This window comes from Vulpes lagopus, chromosome 24, assembly GCF_018345385.1.
Source record: "Vulpes lagopus strain Blue_001 chromosome 24, ASM1834538v1, whole genome shotgun sequence".
Classification (NCBI taxonomy): domain Eukaryota; kingdom Metazoa; phylum Chordata; class Mammalia; order Carnivora; family Canidae; genus Vulpes; species Vulpes lagopus.
In genome coordinates this window covers 16787242-16804251 of record NC_054847.1, presented here as the reverse complement: position 1 = coordinate 16804251, position 17010 = coordinate 16787242, and the positions used below count along the sequence as shown (strand labels likewise).

The following is a 17010-nucleotide window of genomic DNA, read 5'->3' as shown; positions in this document are numbered from 1 at the left end:
ATCTTAAAAATAAAAGTGTTAGTGGTCTGGGGACCCCACTTGCAGCTGGCATCTGAAGTAGAGGCAGTCTGGCTGGGGACTGCACCTTTTAATTTATGGGATCTGCACTAACTCCAGGTGGTTAGCATTAGATCTTACTGCAGTACACCATTTGGTGTCAGAATCCACCCCAACCCTGCACGCACACACATTTCCAGCTGACTCAAGTGCTGTACATGGATTCAATACCCAGGTTCAAATGACATCACTTTTATCTGCTAAAATTTATGCCAACTATCAATGACTATAAAGTTTCCCCCATTTAATAATAACTGAAATATTCTGAGTAATTGCTATTCCAGACATGGTTCTAAGACCTTCTACGTGTATTAACTCACTCACTCCTCAGAGGAGATTCAAGGGGTGCATACTGTTGTCACTCTCATTTTACAGATGAGGGTGCTGAGGTATACAAAGTTTAAGGACCGTGCCCAAAGTCACATGGTAGAGGCGCCAGCATTCAAAACAAGTTCCTCTGCCTCTAGAAGCTGCCCCTGAGTCACATGCCTAGCAGAAAAGTCATGAAAGCTGGCCAGCTCTCTGAGGGGCCCCGGTTAAATGCTCTTCTCTATCACCATTTGCTCCCATTCTCCATCCTTAGAATGGGCATACGCTGATTTCCATGGGGTAAAACATGTGCACTCTGGTGGGAGAATTATCCAGTTTCAACTGTAGCTCAGGAAAACTGAGGATACAGGTTGCACTGGGGGAGATTAATTATTTCCCCAAAAGTCTTTTCTACCAAAAACAAACAGCTAGAGGGTACTAGATTTAAATGACACTGACAAATTTCACCGCAATAGATGAGTAATAGGTTCAAAGTTGTTCCTTTCCATTATTTCCCCCACCATGGACAGAACCTCTCCATGATCAACAGAGACCCCCTTCTCCCCTCTTCTTTTTTTTTTATTACTTACATTCTTAAGCATACTTCTTCATTTTCATTAAATTGCTATTACAGTTTGATGTTCTTGGCGTCTTCAGCATCGCAATTAGAACCTCGGGCAGGCGTGATGGCAACTTTTCCAATAGAAATGATATAGTAAGGTCAACATCTGGTGACCTTCCACCTGAAGCACTCCTTTGGTAAATATTTTGAGGATCTACTACATGCTGGGCAGTACTCAGGCCCTAGGACTCCACAATAACGATGACAAAAAGTACCTGCTGGCCAGCATGGCACTTACACACCAACAGCAGAAATAAAGAAGCAACGAGTAAGTGTGAGCACTTATGTGCACGTGCATACATGCATCTAGTTCCAAGTAATGATAAGTGACGTTTAAAAAAAAAAAAAAACAGACTGAGTGTAGATGTACCAGGTGACATGTATGGCTGGGGCAAAATCAGGCCTGGGAAAGGTAGCAGGAGATGAAGACAGAGAGGAGCCAGATCCTCCTGACCTGAGGTACCCAACCCCTTGTCACCATCTCCCTCTGCTCCTGAGTCCATGCCACCAACACAGGTCATTTCTACCTGACCTCTCTGCTCGCCCCCTTATACCCAGTTCTCCACACAAGGCAAATGACCTTTACAAATACAAACAATATCAGGCTACCCACCCCCAAACCCAGGCTCAAAACTCTGAACACATACATCACAGAATGAAATCCACACTCTGTACCCTGGCCAGCAAGGCTCTGCATGTTCCAGCACTACTTGCCTTTCAACTTCACACCCTGTTCCCTTTACCCTACCCACATGCTTTCATGATAGGTCCAATCTGTTCCCACCTCATGCACCCATATGTGCCATGTCCTCCTCCTAGAGTTCTCTTTGCCCTGGACACTGCCTTGACTCTGTTGTCATGAGGGTGTCTGCACAAACATCACTCCCTGAAGCAGCCTCCAAGGCCACCACATCTAAAGTAGCACCCAACACATGTTCTCTACCCCTTGCCCGTGTGATTCTTCCTCTCCCAATCTCCACCTGACCTAGGATCCACCAATTTCTCTACTTCCTCTCTTTGTTCACCTCTGTATCCCCAGTGCCTAGAATGGAGCCAGGTACAAAAGGAAGAGTTCAACAAATACATGTCAAATGAAGAAATGAATGACTCTGATGAAGCCGTCCAACCCATGATCCACAATCCTGTGCATCCAAGCTGTCCACACCACCTGTGCAGAGACAGCCCATTTTTGGATCAGCTCTTGTTGGCTGTAAAGCTCAGAAGGCAACATCTTCCCTTCTACAGAACCAGCTATTCCAATTTACCCTGTGATTCTGATACTAAGAGGACAGAGAAACCCTATAAAACTATTTGACAACCCAACATTTATACAAAAAGACCCCAAAGAGCTTCTAGGTTGTGAAATTCACCCACACTGTGAAGTAAGGAGTTACCAATTCAAATCCTTTCTGTGAGTAGACAGGTAGATAGAATTTCCAAGTAGGCAGAAAATGTCTCCAAGTGGCCACCTTTCATGCACAGACTCAGCCACTGCTCACTGAGTTCCTCTGATGTGGTGACTGTGGGCTCAGCCCTGGGAACACAATGAGACCCAAAAGACCCAAGGTCAAGGAGCTTCCTGAAGTCTAGTAGGGGAGACAGACAAGACTGGCCATCTTTTAGCCACCACTTCTAAATCTCAATGCTTTGTATTTTAAAACCACGTTGGAGAAAAAAATGTGTCTATCCCTACACCTTAACTTTAGTGTGAGGAATCAGTAACTGAAAGGTGTTCTGCTCTGGCTGTAGGTGTACTCGGCCTCCCTCAGAATGCAGGTCTGAGTGGAAATTGGGGGTCTCATCACAGATTGGGGAAGGGGGAGAGGGAGGGAGAAAAGGACCTCACCATTGTCTGAAATCTCACCCCTAAAGCTGCCTTCAGTACTTTCAAAGCTGCCAACTTTTCCCTGGACAATGGTAGTAATGCAGAGGGCAGGCTCGCGGTGACTTACAAAGCCTTCCAACCTCAGGCCCTGGAAAGAAAATATCCTTTTGACATTTGTTCTTAATCTAGGGGTCCTCAAACTTGTGAAGGCAGCACAGCACTTTCCATTTTGAGCTCTCGGGACAACAGAGAACACCCTGCGATATGGCATCCCTTCTTCTGAACCAGGAACAATCCAACTGACAGGATAAGGCACATATGGGCAGAGGCCTATGAATCTCAGAAGAATGCAGAAAATTCTAAAACCCCATCTCTCCATTTCCCTGGAGAATTGGTTTGTTCCCTAGGTATTCATTTCAACACCCACTGGCACTCACTGGCAAGTAAGTAATGGCCAAAGATCTGAGCAGATCAGGGAAAACAAGACTCAAAGAGAGGAAAACTCTACTTCATCACTTAATGGCTTTTTCTGGGAATGAAAAAATACCTCTGTAATGATCTGGGGCCAAATACCAAAATTACTATAAAAATGAAATAAGACACGCCACACACAAAGCCCTCCCCCTCCCTTTGTATAGTTTTTCTTTTTTTTTTTACTGGTATTTTCCTGCATTGGCAATTTGGCCATCAGCAAGTGAATCAACATCACCACTGCCGGGCATTTTCTCTGGGAGATGAACACTTCCATCAACACCTGACCATACACAGAGGCATTCCCACTTGGAAAACAAGGGAGTGGAGAGAGGGTGGGGAGGGAGTATTAGAGCATCTTTCTTCCCCCACAGCATTCTGGGATTCCCGTGCATCTGATCACAAAGCCACAGGAATGAAGCTCTGCCCACACACTCACGACTTAATACAAATGACTGTAATACAAGGAAAACTCTCCCTTGCCTCCACAATGCTCTCCCCACAGGCCAGCCTGGCCGGCCTTCCACTCAAACATTTTTGAGTACCTCTGTCAGGCATGGAGCATATGACGATTAATAGGTACAATTCCTGCTCTCAAAGTCTCGTGGGGAGACAGACACGTTGATACATCATTAGAACATAAAAGTGAATTCCACACATTAGTTCAACAAGGAATCTGTGGAGCACCTGCTATGTGCAGGCTACTGTTTTGAATGCTGGGCACACACATCAGCATACAGATGCATACAAAAGAGTATGGGATATACTCGGGGTATCACAAGAACACAGAAGGCAGGCCTCTCATCCTATCCAGGAGGATCAAGGAAGGCTTCTTTGGTAAAAGAAAGCCCCAGTAAGAAGCTTGAAAGAGAAAATGAGGATGGCAGAGCAAGTCATCCCCGACAGGGAGAGGAGCAGAGGCATCAGCGAACAGTCACATTCCCCTGGCTGCCTGGGACGCGAGGGGAATCAGGGGCCTGCCAAGTCCAGCCTTGGGCAGCAAGACGAGGTGACCAGGGATCTTGAATGCCACAGCAGGCCCTAGGGCTCCCCCGTAGCTGAAGAAGGACTTTGTACAGCCCAAAGCCCAGGAGTGACATGATCTAATTCCCATCTCAGATCCAAACTCCTGAACTGGTTTTTATTTGCAAATACTGCCTCTCCTGCATCAGGGGCTTGAAAACGCAAAACAAAAACAAAAACAAACAAACAAAAAAAAAAAAACAAACAGCTAGCAAATGGATATAGAGAAGCTTCAAGGAATAAGGCAAATAGGATTCTTCCCCATTTTAATTTGAGAAGATGGCTAGAAACCACTAAGGAAGGAAGAAAGAAGGCAATGGTTTTTTTATAGACCAAAAAATTAAGTGAGCAAAAGGCAGCTTCCCGGAGACAAACATCCCTGACTTAGCAATTTTGCTAGAACTGTTCGTTTTCATCTCTGCTGGGACTAAGAGAAGCTGCGTGGCAAACACTTTTCACGTCTTATGTGGCCTGCTGCCACATAACACCTCAGTGGGAGCCACACCAACCTCCCGAATTGGCCGCCACAGCTCATGGTGAATGAGCCAGCCTCTGACAGATCCAGAAACGACTGAGAATACATATTCTCACTGTGGATGATGGCTGCAGAGAAGGCTATTTTTTCTAAATAATACTTTCATGTTAATTTAACAACTCAACATCCTAAGGGCCTTCAGACTGAGTACTGAATTTCTCCCATTACGTGAAGGGCAATTTCAGACCCTTGTGGCCCAAACTTCAACTATTAGACACTCTATCCATTCTGTCTCTATAGATAAGACACACTTACTACTCAGAAGATGGTAGCATGAATACATCGATACAATAAAATCGCATTGCTATGTTATGGTTCCCAATCTAAATCCAATTATAAGCTTCTATACACTGTATCCAACTTATTGACCACACTATAGGCCTATAAGCTACCCTAAGCTTCAAATGAACTGGAGAAAAGTTCTCCAACACATAAATTCCAATTTAATGTCCGTACAATTATCTGCCTTCCACATAAAATTCTGAAGCCCAGCAAGTGACATCATAAGTAAGTTGGTTGTGTTCTTCATCACAGAAGCAAGTATATTAAATGTTACTACCCCGAAGGCCACTGCTCTTCCAAGTGAAACCACACATGAACTAGACTGGAAATTTTGTTAATCTACCACTGAAAGTCGCTAAGATGTTTAAATGCCACATTTTGGAATATTTCAAATGTCTCCAGTCACCATCAAAATCAAGAGAGATGGGTTAAAATTAGTCTTTGCTTTATGTACTGTATAATGAATTCCATTTATGTAACTTCCAAAAACAGTGCAACTGATCTGTGTGGTTAGAAGTCAGGCCAGTGGTGATGCTTGGGATGGGGGTGAATGGAAATCTCAACTACAATGAGACGCCGGGGCGGGGGGGTTCCAGTTATTGTTTACGTTCGATACTTGATCTGGGTACCTCAACACAGCAATGTGTAGCTGTGGTCATTCATCAAGCGGTACACCAACAACGTGTACACTATTCATTATGTATAAATCAAACAAGTTTTAAGACATCCAAGGGGGGAAAGGGCAAGATTTGCCTACTTTCTCAAAGACCCTACTGGATCAGAATTTCAATCCACTGTGGCATTTCAAAGAGCACTGATTCTGCATGGACAGAAACCAGATCAACAGAAACAACTATGGGCTTTCCTGTGCCCACTTTCATTCCCTTTCATTCATTTTTCATAAAGATCTCCACCATCCTAAGAGTGGTATATCTAGCACAGGGGGCGATCAGGGTGGATCACTACCTAACGCAGTCCCTCTTCCATATGAGGAAACTGATTTCCAACTATGTGCATGCAATAATCAATCATCACCATATTCTTGAGTTACTTTTTAGTTTTTAAACAATCTGGGGGGATTTTCTTTTTTAAGAGAGAGAGAGGGTGCACATGTGCCAGTGCAGCAGAGAGAAGGGGTAGAGGGAGATGGAAAATCTTAAGCAGGCTGTCACAACCCTAAACCATGACCTGATCCAAAATCAAGAGTCAGACACTTAACAGATTGAGCCACCCAGATGCCCCATCCACCTTTTTAAAAATGTCTATTATTTATTTATTTATTTATTTGACACACAAAGAGAGTCAAAGACATAAGAAGAGGGAGAAGCAGGCTCCCCATCGGGAGCCGCATGCGGGACTCAATCCCAGGACCTCGGGATCACAACCTGAGCCAAACCACTGAGCCACCCAGTTGCCCCTAAATGTCAATTTTTAAAGTGACTTCTAAAATTCAGTAAAATACTTCTTCCATGAAGTAAAATACACACTTAGCAACCAACATTCAATCTAGTCCTCAGTCTTTCACGGTTTTACATTTTAATCACACATAAAAACTCCAAATGGTCACACAAGTGAGAGAACTGAAGAAACTCAAGTTCCATATTTTTCGTCCTAAACTGCAGCGTCATTTATTGTCAAGCTCTGCAGAAACACAGAAATAGGCTGTACCACAAGGGTTGGGGGCCTGAGGTGAACTTGGAGCAAGCTCCATCCATTCTGAACTGTCAGGAACTTACTCTCCAAGCAACATGGGTAGCTCAGTCCACATGCGTCATGGTCAATGGTAGATTGGAAATTCTCAAAATTAATTTTCATGCAGTATAGGATGTTTATTAAGTGGTAGGCAGAAGTGTGCTTTAATCTCAAGTGTGTATACATAAATATAAATATTAACATATTTACACAGCATTATTAACAGCAGCAACTATTTAGAACTTGGACAAACAGGAGTTTTTCCCAAGAAGTATTTTATCATGGGCTTTGTTTAGAACAAAACAAAACAAAAAAAAAAGGAGACCAGATCGGCTGAAGTCAGTCTCCCTGCTTTTAGTCTCTGGCGCTGACAAGCCCCTGGAGCCATACCTGGGGAGGGCCATGCCCACTGCCCCACCTGCGAGCAGCAGCTGCAGCATGGCCAGCGCAAGAACCAGGCAAACAAAAGCCTTTGGAAGACACAAAATGAACATCGAAGTTCAAACACAAAAGCTTTTGTATATCGCACATGGAGATGGCCCATGCAGTGCCCACTGGGGGTGGGGAAGGGCTTTTGCACCTCGGCACTACTGACTATTTGGGCTGAATACTATGCTGTGGGGCTGTCCTGTGCACAGTATGGCATTTATCAGCACCCCAGGGCTCTGCTCACCACGGGGCCAGCAACACTCCCCCAGCTTCCCCGCCAGGATGTGCCAATGTCCCTGGATCACCACCAGCTGAGAATCACTGGGGTAGAGGTTGGAACACCTCTGGGAAAGTACACAAGAAATCAGGCACAGCTGGCCCCAGGGAAAGGGCACCTTTTTAAAAATATATATATATCCTTTTAATTCCTAACAAGTACATCCATTTCTTTTCAAACACAAATTTCAGTACACAAAGGTAACTAAAGAGACAAGGCATGACCGTGTTTAGGCCAGAGCATACCAACAGCCTTCTTGAATTATTCTTCCTTTATTTTTTACTTATCTTCAAATATTTCCCTAATGAACAGAAAAAAAAAAAAAAATTAACATCTTTCCAGAAAGGTCATCGGGCCAGGAAAGACTTTCTATACACATGGAAATAAAGTTATTTTCAAGAAATTATTTCTGGTCCTTCCTTGAAATCACCCATTTTATACCCAATTCTCCATTTCTGTGGTTTCTCCAGAACAAAGCAGAATGAAAGGAGCAAAGCAGAGCATCAGTGGCAAGGCAAGTATCTCAATCCCCAGGGCCTCCCTGAGAGGCCTGCTCAATACTGCAGAAAGAGTGAGGGATCTGACGCCAGGAAGCCTGGGTTTGAGTCTCTGTTCTATCACTCTCTCACCCTGGGGCTCTGCTCAAATCACCACCCCCCACACACACCAGTTTTTACTTATGAAACAGAGAGGTGATGTGTGCTTCACAGTGCTTCTGAGAACTCACTCACATGAAATATGCCCAAGTTTTTATACACATGTCAAATGTTATTACCTTTATTGTGAGGTTCTACATATCAGGATCCCCAACCCGAGATAATCCTTGGCTTTATCGACAGGGGTTTAATCATTGAAAATAGCGTTAGGGTTGATTTCGCCAGCATCAACAGCAGGTCCAAAAGGGTGGGAGCATCCATATAAAAAAGCCAGTAGAGCACAGAGTTTAAGAGTGACGGGCAGGGTGCCAGACTGCCTGGGTTCTGATCCAACCAGGTGACAATGGGCAACTTTCTTCACTTCTACTTGCCTTGGTCTTCTACAAACTGGGGATAACAGCGGTACAGCTGATGGGCATTCTTTGCCATTGTTATGTTCTATAAAGTCACAGGGAACAAGGAATTCAGGAATGTTGACCTAATGTTCCCAGGGGAAACACAGGGTTCGGTTCCTGTGAGCCTCTGGACACAACCTTTCCGTCAACTGATCAATTCATAATCGTGTTCTATGTGTTTCTGTTTTAAGACACCTTATTTAATATATATACTGCTGGCTCATGAACATCGAACTGACAGCCAGTAGTAGTGTAAGTCATGCCTGAAGACATTTCCCTAACACATGCATATCCTCCATCAGGTCCATCACTGCCTTCTTGTACCTCGGCACACCAAACAGCACTTTAAATGCTCTGCTTAGGAACCATTTTATTTTTTTTATTTTTTTTTAAGATTTATTTATTTATTCAGAGAGAGAGACTGAGAGGCAGAGACACAGGCAGAGGGAGAAGCAGGCTCCATGCAGGGAGCCCGATGTGGGACTCGATCCCGGGTCTCCAGGATCACACCCCGGGCTGCAGGCGGCACCAAACCACCGCGCCACCGGGGCTGCCCTAGGAACCATTTTAAACCATAAAATCACCAAAGACAAGTTCAAAAAGGCCCAAAAAGGGGGTGCTAATTAGACCACAAAGAGAACCCTTATTTACAGGAGGAGACTTAAAACGAGGAGACAGAGTGTCGCCTCATTTGATCTTGGCTGGGAACTGAGCATCCGGCCACTCAAATTTCCCTGCGCTGTGTGTTGTCTGTCAATGGCCACGAAAGCACTGCAACTACTGATGTGGTCATTACAAATACATTTTAGCAAGTAGGCAAATATTCAAATACTGAATCCTCAAACAATGAGCACTGACTGTACCTGCCTCACCAAGCTGCTTTGGTAATTCAAAGAATTAAGACAGATAAAGCGCTGAGAACCCTGCCATCTTGGCACACAGTGCACTCTCAGTAGATGTTAGCTGTTACTGCAGAGTCAAAGAGGTCCAGAAAATATCACGTGGGGTAAAAAGCATTTAACAAAATGATGAAAAGGAACACAGGTGGTAATAGAGAAGAACAGAGAGAATATAGCATGGAGAAAGGAAACCCACTCAAATATTTCTTTCCTAAAGTGATCTCTCATTTATTTATTCTCCTGCCTTTCCACCAAGAGGTTACACTCCCTGTGCCAGCCATCTACCCTTCTGCTCTCAAATGCATTCTCCGCATGCCCCTGCCCCTTATGCAACATATCATAGGAAACCACATCTCCCAAGCTCCCTTGCCATCTGGTTTCCATATAGGGTTGGCCTACGGGGGGTGTCAGCAGAAGCTGGGAAGGGGGACACGGGGAGGAGGCCAGCAGCATCTCCTTCACAGATGCAGCTCTTTCCAGAGGGCCCCACGTTCACTCTGTGATCCCATCAAACACCCCAACATACATACATCCTGCTGCAGCCGAGGGGTGGTGGTGGGGGGATATCTGCCCATGGCTGGAGATCTGAGTGGCCACATATTCTTGTTGGTATCTCATCTCCTCCACCCTTTATATGTTCACTTTTCTATAGTAGGTTCTCTGCAAAAGGCCTAGTCCAGTTGCCCCGTCTCTCTAGCACACACAGGCTCCGGAAGGATGTTACGCTCTGCAACTCTCTAAAGACTCTCCCCTATGCACACTCACTGTCCCTCCCACAGTCTCACTTCTCTCTTATTCTGACTCACTGGCTTCCCTGTATTGAAAGCAAATAAAGGTGTTCGGTGGGGGGGGGGGGGGGGATATTGTGTGTTTTTTTAATTCACTGCCGCAGGAAAAGAAAACAGCATACTTATGAAAATATTAGAGCTCCTTCAGCTTTTTATTAAATTACATTACCTCGGCCACCTTTCAACAGGAGCTACTAGCTGTCCCTACACCAATGGTTTTCTTCTGCTTAAGTGCTATTTACTTTTTAAAGACTAAGCATTACTCTCAACTCATAAATACCTAGATTAAAAAAAAAATCCAAATGCAGCCTATGGCATATAGCCAATATTCCTTTGTAGTCAGCACTGGCCATTCCTGGCTGCTGACAGCAGCCTGTGTAATCACCGTCCGTGAATTGAGGGACCTTCCATTCTCTTTTCTTTCCATTGTTTCTCACCCCGGTGCATAAAAACGTAACGCCTGACCATTGTCACAAGCAGGCATAAAAGAGGAATAAAAGAGTTCATGCGGATAAAAGAATGCAATAGTGAACACGATTTTGGTAAGTGAATCAGAAAATTGGGAGTCAGGGAGGCTATGGACAATGCTCACAACTCCCTGAATCCACATTCTCCTTTCCGGGACATGCAGCCAGACTACATTTTCTGGTGAGGTGTGGCCAGGTGACTGAATCTGAGACAATGGAATATAAATGGCAAGGGACTATCCATTGCCAGGTCTGCCTGGCTGAAACATCCTCCCAAGTTGGCTCTTGCACCTGCCCCCCACCCACCCACCCACCATCCCATAGGCCACACAGATGCCACTGTGGGCTAAATCGTGGAGGGCCTGTCTTCAGAGTCAGGACCTTGCTTGTCTTCATCAGTAAATCACTTCACAAAAGGGATCATTACCCCACACTACTGCCACCAGCCTAAAACTATGAATTAGAAAAAACGTCCACTTGGTGCAGCCTGACTGTACACACAGACACACACACATGCAGAAAGATCCACTTGTTACAGAAGGGCACTAATGCAGGACACACGCCTTTTGAATGAGCTGGTCACACATTTCAGGTAGCCAAGAAGGTATATGAAATGATCCCCAGCATGTCCCTTCTAGAAAGATCTCTAAAAGGAAATCCATTTGGGTGGAACACTCAAGAATAAGCATCTGTTTCTGGCCCCTCATTTCCTATCAGGGAGAACAGTGTTGTGCAAACCAACTTCTACTTTATAGCATAAAAAAACAAGATGCAGAGAGGTCAGGGTGGGTCTCATAGCATAACAGACATGGAGCTGGGGCCACCTCGGTGGCTCTATGGGTTGGGCTTCCAACTCTTGGTGTTGGCTCAGGTCATGATCTCAGGTGGGTGGGATCAAGCCCTGTGTTCAGTGGGGGAGTCGGCTGGAGAGTCTCCCTCTCCCAAGCAATCAATCTTAAAGGGGGGGGGGCTAGCAGAGACCCACATCTCCTAAATAAGTGCTTCTCCTAGTGGAGGGGGAGGACAGTCCACAGAGCAGGGCCAGTCCACAAAGTGCTTCGCCTATGGAGAGTAAGTACCAAACTGGAAGGTAAACATTTTGGAAACTCTTATGGTGATGTGACAGGAGAATTCTCCGTCTTTGAAAGAATCCACTAATAAAACTGCAGGCTTGCATTCTGGACCTCCTTGGTCTTTTTATTTCCCTTCCTAGTCACTTATTTATAGTGTACCAATCCATGATGTTAAGTTTTAAAGATTTATTTATTCATGAGAGACACAGAGAGAGACGCAGAGACATAGGCAGAGGGAGAAGCAGGCTCCACAGAGTCAGCCTGATGTGGGACTCGATCCTGGAACCCCAAGATCACGCCCTGAGCCGAAGGCAGATGCTCAACCGCTGAGCCACCCAGGTATCCCGTCCCAGTTTGTAAGTTTTAAAGACCATTCTGTTCCTCCAATCACCCCAAATCTCCAAACTCTTCAGCCAAATTCCCAATGTTTCCTGCCCCACTGTCCCCAATCCTTCCTTCACCTGGGTTCTCCTCCAGCCTCTCGGCCCAGCAAGTCTCTCACCCCTACCCTTTCAGGGTGGTAGCTCATCATCAGCCTTTCTGAGGCGTGAGCTGCCCACATAGATTCCCGTAAGCCATCGTGAGGCTCAGAGTGAAACAGAGAGTTACGTGGTCAGTCATCCATCAACATGGCTAAAATACCGTAGAACTCTGGACCCAGAAAATGGCCACAGTAAGAGAATAAATGACTAGAAACCTGTCAGTGGGCCTTCCCGTGTTAACTAACCTGAGGGAGAGCCTCAGGCTGGTTGGACACATGCTGTCTATCCATCGCTGTAAGCCTGAGATGCAAAATCAAATGGCCTTCGCCTCTCTCCTCCAGGGAGGTTGACATACACAAAGAAGGTGCACATTGGCTTGGAGAGAAAGGAGAGGTTCTGAACAGGAGTCATCTGCACCTGGCACCAGGTATGATTAAGTGAGCAGACCTCATCATGGGAAGGGCATGGGATGTAGAGACAGTATTAGCTGGGCCGAGCAGGACCAACTGAATTGCCCATTTACAGAGTCCTGAACCAGCTGCAGAGAGGGATTTAAACACATACACAGCTTCTTGAAACTGAAAGGAGAGAAAAGCAGATGGACAGCAAGCACAGAACAAGAGAATGAACAAAAGGAACCATAGGTGAGGGTAGATCCAGATAGCACCAACCATCCTCAGAGAGTGGGTAGGATGGGGCTCTGTGTAGGCCTAGATTCCTGGCAGACCACATTTTTAAAATTTCCAAGTACAGAAGTCTGGTCATTTCAACATAAAACAGCACAAGCACCTTTCACAGTTAATAAGACGCGTGTCATTGGCAGCATCAGAAAGGAACCCGAAAGATATGGAGGAAGGAAGGGAAGGTGGGAGGACACATGAGCGAGTGTTTTAGCCAAGTCTCTGCACTTCTCTGAATACTTGAAATATTTCAACATTTTACTTTTTTCAAGTAAAATCAGAGAAAAGATACATGCTGTTGTTTTGAAACCTCTTGCCATGAACCGAGGATGCTGGTTAGGTCCAGTCAAAGCCGGGAAGGTCTTGTGAAGACAACTGCTCCGCTCCTCCACGTGTGGCCTGGTGACAAGATACATGGCTGCCCATAGCCCTGCCCTCTACCTCCATGTCCCCACCTTCCCGTTCCCTTGGGCTGGCAGGGAAGCAGGGTTTAATCCATCATGCCCGCCCATCGGTACTGGACAGTGGCTATCCCGCACGCAGTCTTACCGGCTCCAGGGCACCTGCTGGTATCTGAGAAAAAAGGAGATGCCAATGTGCACCGCAGGCAAAGAGCCAGGAAGGCAACACCCATCCCTCAGGTAACATTCTTCCCAAAGCCTGCAGCCCCCATCCAGGTGGCTCAAGAGCCCACAGCTACCCCGCTCCAGGTGAGCTAGCAAACCATGGCAGAAGACTGAGCTGCCCAGCATGCAGCCAGCGTCAGGCACTGACATTTCCTAAGACATAACAAACGTCCTGGGAACCACGGAAAGACATCTGAGCCCAAGCAGTGAAGGGGTGTCATCTTAATCGCATCTAGGCCTGCCATGGAAGCCCCCGCCTCTTCCAATATTACTCATCCTTGACACCAACAGGAAAACATCATTAACTTTAAATCCCATAATCTGGATTTGATGATTAACATATTTCAATGTCTGTACTATCAGGATTAAAAAAAGACAGACATTTTCTACCTAAAACCTTTCCTTCTTTTGACTCATTCATTCGGCTCCCCAGGCCGCCATGGGCCAGGTTCTGTGCTAGCCACTGGTGGTATGAAGAACGAGATGGCCAGTCCCAGCCCTCAAGGTTTTAAAGTCTAACTAGTCCCTCGGTAAGTAAAAACCATTCTGATCCCATTCTGCACTTTCCCCAATTTCTTTGGCAATATGTGTTCACAAGATCCACTGGTGTGGCTCTGGTTTTATTTTTACCACAAACACCGCATCTTTCTCTTCTGGTCATGTCTCAAGAAATGAAAGTTAGAAGCTGGTTCTTTGAAAAATTAGGGCGTTAAAAAAAAAAAGAGAGAGAAAACAGGTATGAGATCTACCAACCCCTTTGAAAAACCTTTTCTGACATCAATTTTCCTCTCTTATCACAGGCTCTGTGGTAATCAGAGTTAAAGAGTTCTTTGTTCTCAGAAGCCAATAATCCTGACCTAAATGGACTCATATGATTATACATAAACTTAATAAGCACAAAGCCAGGACAACCTATTCCTACCTAAATCAGAAAGGAGATGCTGTGGGGAGAATGGTAACCCACTTCCCCTCCTCCGGGAACACGCAACTATTTCCACACTCCTGAGAGGTGCCCAAGGGTATGAAGGCCACATGCTTCACATTCTAAGGGCTATTTAAAGGATTTTAAGAAATGCAAACTCATTTATGGTATGGCTTTCAAGTTATAAATGTCAATGACAGCCAAGTCTGCTGTGTTGGGAACTCCTCCAACAACAGGTTGACAATAGCCCAATTCGAGGCTCTGGAGGAGGCTGACAGACAGCTGCTCTTTCAATAGTTATTCCCAAAGGAGCCAAGAGGCCCCTCCAAAGACAGCTAGATATGGCATGCTCAAGAGGGAAGGTGACAACATATTTGGTGGCAGATAGACACAGCCCAGGAGTGCCACATGGTGCCAACACGTCTGCCCGCTCCATGAAGGCTGTCAACCCCACACAGTGCAGAGCTGAGAGCAGGAGGTGGGGGCAGACATGGATATTAAAAAGAAAAAAAAAGAAAATCTCAGCACAGGAAAGGCAGAAAGATACTCATCCTTCCCACAGCATAAGCTACAGCAGCTGGGTCTTAGCGACTGCAGACCCAGCTCCAGGTCTCCACGACGTCAGCCTGCTGCCCCCAGCTGCCATGCCTGGCAAATCTTAGCGGGCAGTGCATGAACTTGCCCTATCTGTCAACAGTGAACTAACTGCCAAAACAGACTCCTGAAGATACACTGTTCGGTTGTACAGTCCTTGAAATGAAGTCCCATTCCAATTAAGGGATGTGTGTACGTGGGGGGCGTAGGGGAAGAGGTGGATTAAATACACTTGCTCCATCTCAGACAAAATCCCACATCCTCAGAAATTCAAAATCCCTTTGAGGTTCTGAAGGAGACACTTCTTGTTTCTCTGGTTTCTCCCAGCAGGACAAACTCTCAAGGTGACAGCTAGAGAGAAGCTGCTGATAAAAGTCACAGGGTCACATGATTTTCTAGCTCTAACATTAAGGCTTTTTATTCACATCAGACATTCACCTGCTTATGAGTTGCTGGGGTGGGGTTTTGTTTTTTTTTTTTTGTTTTTTTTTTGCCTGTGATGTTAGAGACAAAGTTTGTTCAAAGACTCACATACATAAATGAAACAGGAATTAGGAATGTTTAATGTTTCATTGTGTTAGCCCTATATCCTTGACACCCAAATCCTATCAGGCTGTGAAATCCAGATACTCTGCTCCCAGGTTAACATCTCATTTACCAAGTTAACTCTCAAGGGTGGCCTGGGAGGCGATTTTAAGCACTACACACTATTCAGACTGTTCAAACAAGGAAGTGCTTAGCAAATTTCTTCTGCCATAAAATATGTTCATAAATGAGGACTTAGGAAAGTATTCTTGAGCAATACTTGGTTCCTTGATACAGACACAGTTCAGAGATTGTGCCATCTTTAGCAATCACACTCTCCAATTCATCAGTTTTACTTATATTCACCTCATGATCCTCTATGTCAGGTCTGGGTTGGACTGCTCTGAAGGAATCGGCCATTCTATATAAGGGTAACTGGCCATGTTCAACTAAAGTCATGTTGGATCATGACTGAATAAAGTGATCAATGGCCTTCTGCTCCAGTCACTTTACTAATGCTAGACAGATAAAATATCCTTGCCCAATTATCCCAAAAGATTAAACTCCACCAGGCCTTACCCAGACAGATGGAGATGTCGACACCCTTAGGATTGGGGTGGCACTGCTAGAGCCATCCCTCAGTCCTTTGGGACTAGGGGTCTGTATTTTGACAGTTCCAAAAGGCAACATTTGACTCAACTACTTGATCTTCTCCCTCCCCACGGCAAATATCCTGGGTCTAGGCAAAGCCATGTAGATATCTGCTTACTGCAGTGCTTACCTGGTCCTCCTCCAATGTCCACTTCAGAACAGTAATCACTCCTGAAATCACAAGGACAAAGACATTTTTAAGTTTCTCCTCTTTAACAACTTGATCTATTGCAAACAGGCTGACAAAGATCTTCTAAGGACTTTGCTTCTCCCATTTTGGAACCCACCTGCCTTTCAATATAGTCTCCCAAAAAGAAATACCTAAAACCAAAGGCATTTACTTTCAAAAAAAATTGTATTATCTCATGTGTTAAGATCCAAATCCATCCATTATTAGTTTAGCAGGAGTTAAGGCTACATTTGGCAAAGATGGAGCTTCTGCACAAAACTGTTCTTTGTTCCAAGTCTCAGGAGGCATTAAACCCAAGGTTTTACCAATTCTAATGCTTTCCGGACTAGACTACATTAAGATACATACACAGTTCCAAGTATATGTACACACACAATTTTAAAAACCAATAGCTCTATCACAAAAAACTAAGGAGTTTGCAATAGGAGATAAACCCAACTGAATTACAAGCCTGTTCATTCAAATGCAACGAATTACTTGTGGCAACTTCACCTTGAAGAATAAAATAAAACTATCCTTAAAAAAAGGGTGAAAACCATT

General features: G+C 45.0%; 1 protein-coding gene across 3 annotated transcripts in view; it reads right to left on the bottom strand.

Moving 5' to 3' along the window:
* MGAT5 (alpha-1,6-mannosylglycoprotein 6-beta-N-acetylglucosaminyltransferase) overlaps positions 1-16451 on the bottom strand; it is a 286577-nt gene extending 270126 nt beyond the window's left edge. The window contains exon 1 of one of the 3 annotated variants that reach the window (XM_041739318.1): positions 16411-16451. The gene's annotated coding sequence lies outside the window, so the exon portion shown is untranslated. The remainder of the gene's footprint in view (positions 1-16410) is intronic. The other 2 variants (XM_041739321.1, XM_041739319.1) reach the window with 2 other exon arrangements.
* Between the last annotated feature and the right edge of the window lie 559 nt (positions 16452-17010).